The sequence below is a fragment of the Biomphalaria glabrata genome, chromosome 10 (assembly GCF_947242115.1).
Source record: "Biomphalaria glabrata chromosome 10, xgBioGlab47.1, whole genome shotgun sequence".
In the NCBI taxonomy this organism is placed as follows: domain Eukaryota; kingdom Metazoa; phylum Mollusca; class Gastropoda; family Planorbidae; genus Biomphalaria; species Biomphalaria glabrata.
In genome coordinates, this window is record NC_074720.1 from 17915351 (window position 1) to 17921410 (window position 6060).

Here is a 6060-nt window from a genome sequence, read left to right on the forward strand (position 1 = left end):
ATGCATATTATCCTTCCGTCCCGAGACATGACGTTAAACTGCGCTCCTCTTTCCTTAGCACTTTTGGAGCTCAAAAGTGCCCTACTTCTTTTCTATCATTGTGTCTGCCTCCTCTTTTCCTAAGTCTGCCTTCATTGATCATCACACTGTCTCCTTAACTTTAAATTCTCACTACGTCCTAGACCAGTCCGTTTGCCGTGGACTGCGACGGGTAAGGGGGGATAAAGAGATCCTGGTGTTTGAGTGGTGGCTATCTGAGGATAAACCACAACAACACAATACTTTGGCTCCAAGTTCCCCTAGACCTGAGACCCAGATGGCCCGCTCTGGGTCAACCGGCTGGTCATGCCGAGCTACCAGCATAGGTCGTCGACCTATGCTGGAGGGCGGTGGCTGGAGGGTCAATCAGGGAGCTGCTGTATCGGACACATGTCTGATGTAGCAGCTGACTGAGTATAGCACCTGTGTAGCCCTGGCGGGCTCATTCTGGACATCCGAATGGCCCGTCCCCTTGTTGGACTCGATGGCGGGTGGGGAGCACAGGTGCCGAATTAACCAAAATATATATGGACAAAAAAACACACACAAAAATACTTGCCCCAGACCTATGTCTGGGCAAGAAACGACGAATTGACGATAAAAAAGAGGAGGTCCCAAAAAGCTGTGCCACCTGGCCATCATTTCTGGTGGTTAGATGCACAGAGGAGGGAAAAAGCCTGACCAAGTTGAGCCCTTTTATTATCTATAAGGGACTCAAGTCAGTAGTGGGAGAGCCCATGAGTGTGTCTAAGCTACACAAAACAATGGAACTCCTTGTAGAAGTAGACAGCAAGACACACTCTGATGGGCTTTTAAGATGCAGAAGACTCTGTGATCTCCAAGTGGAAGTCATGCCACACAAGAGTCTGAACACCAGCAGAGGTGTAATCAGCTCTAGGGACCTACTGGAATGTTCCGAGAAGGAAATAGTGGAGGGCATTGAAGGAGTCACCCATGCCCGGCGCATTACCAGGCGCAGGGAGGGTGAGGAGGTCAAAACCGCCACTATTATCCTCACATTCGGAACTAGGACACCGCCAGAGTATGTGAAGGCAGGATACCTACGAGTTCCAGTGAGGCCCTACATACCTAACCCCATGAGGTGCTTCAAGTGCCAGGGTTATGGACACGGCGCGGCAGTCTGCAAGAGGAACACTGTGTGTGCCAGATGTGCTGGAGAGGGTCATGAGGACAAGGGCTGCACAGCCCAGTTCAAATGCCCAAACTGTCAAGCTGGCCACTCAGCCTACTCCAAGGACTGCCCTGTGTGGAAACAGGAGGTTGCCGTGCAGGAGTACAAGGCAAGAAACGGATGTACCTTTAGCCAGGCAAAATCGGCTGTACTGGCCCTACCCAAGGGCCAATTCGGCTTGACAAAGACCTACGCCCAGGCTGTTGCTAAGAAAGGAAGATCCATAGCCACACAGACGGACACATTGACCCCACCACCCCCTCCTCCTCCCCCAACTCAGAAGAAAACACCGCCAAAGAACACACCTCTGAAGAAACAAGAAAGCCCTGTTGTCATGCTAAAGAACAGGTTCTCTGTGCTCGCTGATGAGAGCATGGAGACTGAGCAGCATGTCAAAACCAATACTCCGGGAGAACCCGGAGACATCATGTCTGACACAGGTTCTCCTCAGAGAACCCAGCCAGACACCCCAACCTCTACCGAGTTAGAGGTTGACCAACTCCCTAAGGGGAGAAATCAAAGCGGAGAGGATGCCCGAGGTGAGAGAGGAAGAAATAACCTCCGCTCTAACCAGAGGGATCTCCCCTCTCCAGAGAGAAAGACTTCCCCCAAAAGGGGGTTGTCCTCCTCTCCATCCAAACCCAAGAATAAAAATACCAAGGTCACTGGAATAAAGGGAAACCCCTCCGGGGGCCTCCCAAGGCCAAATAGCTCCAAGTAGGTCATCTAGAATAAGCCATGGATTCCAGAATTGTACAGTGGAATTGTAGAGGCCTCAAGGCCAATTACGAGGAAATGCAGCTACTGATGGACTCTGAGACTCCTGTAGCTGTCTGCTTACAGGAAACATTTCTGAAAGATTGCATCAGCTTCCGAAGCTACCGTGCTTACACCAAGAATGTTGAGGATGCAGAGAGAGCATCAGGTGGAGTCTGTATCCTTGTGAAGGATAGCATCCCCCATGAGAGGGTAGAACTACAGACCACACTACAGGCCGTAGCAGCTAGGATAACCCTTCACAAGGTTATCACTTGCTGCAGCCTGTATCTACCACCAGGCGCTCCATTAAACCGAACAGACATGGAGGACCTATTGAAACAACTCCCCCGGCCCTATTTAATCCTTGGGGATTTCAATGCCCATAACACCATGTGGGGATCCAACAATACCGACACAAGAGGTCGTATGCTGGAGGATATCTTCCTCCAACATGATTTATGCATACTTAATGATGCATCACCGACCTACTTGCACCCAGGAACTGGATCATTCACATGCATTGACCTCACCGTATGCGTCCCCGGACTTCTGGACGATTTTAAATGGTCAGTTAGCAATGATCTACGGGGAAGTGATCACTTCCCAATCATCATTACTAACAATCTCCCTTCATTGGGACGACCTCAGCGGTGGAAACTGAATAAGGCCGATTGGGAACAATTCCAAAAAAGATGCTCTGAGGATATCACAGAAAATATCCTCCATGAACAGAACCCAGCTGATACCTTTGCTAGCAAGCTACTAAGTATAGCCAGGAAAGTTGTACCCCTAACCTCTGCAAATCCAAAACGGCCTAGCAAACCATGGTTTGATACAGCTTGCAAAAGTGCTATTGGTGATAGGAAAAAACGACTGGCTGCATTTATAAAGAATCCTTCCCAGGAAAACCTAAAGCTATTCAGGATAGCTAGAGCAAAGGCTAGACAAACCATACGGTCAGCCAAAAGGAATTCCTGGAGAAGTTTTGTCGGCAGTCTGGATGCCAAAACTTCTGCTAGAGCGGTTTGGAAGGCAGTAAGGCGAATCAAAGGGAAAGAATCAAATGCAATAGGGCATTTGAAAAACCAAGGACGAACTGTCACGTCCCCCAGAGAAATAGCTGACTGCCTTGCATCCTCAATAGCAGAAAAATCATCCACTGCACACTACACGCCAGAGTTCCAAAAAGTCAAAACCAGGGAGGAAAGACACCCCATTGATTTCAGGTCAGAGAACAATGAAGACTACAACAAACCGTTCTCGCTTGAGGAACTGAGGGAATCGCTGGACAAGTCACATGACACAGCACCTGGAGAAGACGAAATCCATTACCAGTTCCTCAAGCACCTTCCCGAACCCTCATTGGCAGTCCTGCTAGGGGTCTATAACTGTGTGTGGCAAACAGGCGCTTTCCCAAACAGCTGGAGGAAAGCCACAGTTATACCGATACCTAAACCGGGAAGAGACGGCTCTGACCCAGCTAACTATCGACCAATAGCACTAACAGGCTGCATCTGCAAAACCATGGAAAGAATGATTAACAGTAGGCTGGTCTGGTACCTGGAAAGGAATAAAGTGATCTCAAACTACCAGTGCGGATTCCGGCAGGGGCGGACAACAACTGACCACCTGGTAAGGCTGGAAGCTTATATTAGAAATGCATTACTCAGAAGAGAACATCTAGTAGCTGTATTCTTCGATATAGAAAAGGCCTATGACACAACCTGGAAACATGGCATTCTACGTGACCTGGCGCTTATGGGGCTTAAGGGACACCTCCCCCGTTTTGTGGAGGAATTTCTGAAAGACCGAAAATTTCAGGTTCGAGTGGGCAACTCCGCTTCTGACACTCATGACCAGGAAATGGGTGTACCCCAGGGCAGCATTCTGTCAGTCACCCTGTTCAACATTAAAATAAATAGCATCATAAATGCGCTGTCCCCTGGCATAGAGTGCTCTTTGTATGTTGATGACTTTGTCATTCTTACTTATGGGAAAAACATGAACACCTTAGAAAGAAAATTACAGTTATGTTTAAACAAAATTCAGGGTTGGGCAAACTATAATGGTTTCAAATTCTCAGACTCCAAAACAGTTAGTATGCATTTTTGTAATCTAAGGGGACTCCACCCAGACCCTGAACTATTTATACACAAAAAGAAGATCCCTGTCGTGAAAACTACAAAATTTTTAGGCCTCACCTTAGATTCCAAATTTAATTTTCTCCCCCACATTAAGGAACTTAAGAAGAAATGCCAAAAGTCATTAAACATACTAAGAGTACTCAGCCATACGGACTGGGGAGCTGACAGAGATACCTTGCTGCTGCTCTATCGGAGTCTAATTCGATCCAAGCTAGACTACGGATCCATAATATATGGAGCAGCAAGGAAGTCATACCTAAAAATACTGGAACCAATACAAAATGCTGCCCTGCGTCTCTGTCTCGGCGCGTTTCGTACATCACCTATCCCAAGTCTCCATGTGGAGGCTGGAGAACTCCCCATGGATATAAGAATGAAAAAGCTTGCAATGCAGTATATAGTCAAGCTAAAATCCAACCCCACGAACCCTGCTTTTGACTCCATATTTAACCCCACAGAGGTAGAATTATACAATCGAAGGCCTAACGTCATACAGCCGTTGGGCCTTCGAATGAGAGAACCCATTCAAAATTTAACCCCACCCATTGACCAAATCTCTAAAATAGAAACCCCTCAGAATCCTCCTTGGCTAATGAATAAACCCAAATTAAATTTATCCCTCCTTAATTCCAAAAAAGAAAATACAGACCCAAGCATACTACAAGTCCACTTTAGGGAACTGCAGGAGAGCTACGGAGATTGTGGCACCATCTACACAGACGGATCCAAAATGGAGGGAAAGGTCGCGTGTGCCTGCTCCTTTCGGAACAAAACAATCTCCCGTAGACTCCCCGATGGCTGCTCCATCTTTACGGCCGAATTGCACGCAATATTGCTTGCACTTATGGCCGTAAAAGCATCAGAAAGGAGGAAATTTATAATCTGCTCCGACTCCAAATCTGCATTGCAAGCTTTGGGGCGGATGAAGACTGACATCCCATTGGTACATAAGAGCCTGAAGCTGTTGGACCAAATAACAGCCGACCGTAGGGATGTCACCTTCATCTGGGTCCCCTCCCATGTTGGCATTGAGGGAAACGAAGCCGCAGACAGAGAAGCAAAGAGAGCCCTAAATCATGCGGTGTCAGGAACCCAAATTCCCTACTCGGACCTGAGACAAAGTATTGCCTCTGCCACCTATCGAGAGTGGCAGAACCGATGGGAGGCTGAGACTCACAGTAAACTCAGGCAGATTGTGGCGGATGTCAGGTGGCGGCCCACATCTAAGGGTCTGACAAGGCGTGGTAGCACGACCATGTCCAGACTTAGGATTGGCCACACCTACATCACGCACTCTTTTGTACTGAAGAAAGAGGAGCCCCCACTCTGTGAGTACTGTGACTCTCGCCTCACCGTGGAACATATCCTCGTTGATTGCCCCAGATACCAGGATGTCAGAGCGAAATATTTTAGAGTCACTAATTTAAATACACTATTTGATAATGTCGACCCTGGGAAGGTACTGGGCTTTATCCGGGAAGTGGGGCTATCTACGAAGATCTGATCTATGAATTTTTGAACATGCACTATTTACATTAGATTTTTACCAAATATTTAAATTTTTACTACCTTGACTATTTTAACTGTGAATAGACCTTGATTTTAATGATATGACTGTATAGAATCTGGCCCTGTTGTTTAGAGAGAGAGTAGTCCTTAAGGGACTGCAGGCACGACATGGCCTAAATTGTGCCGATGTGCCTCAAATCACAAACCAAACCATATTATCCTTAATTGATTAGTCTGTAGCTATCAATGCTTCAAATTACTTAGAAGTATGATATAATTACAGAGAAGAAACAAAAAAGTTATCAATATTCAAACTTACCTTATTTTCAACAGGTCCAAGAAAAGTCACTGACAAAACCGCACAGTAAAGTTGGTATCAAAATAATCGTCTTTTCTTTCTGATTCAGATGACGCCCA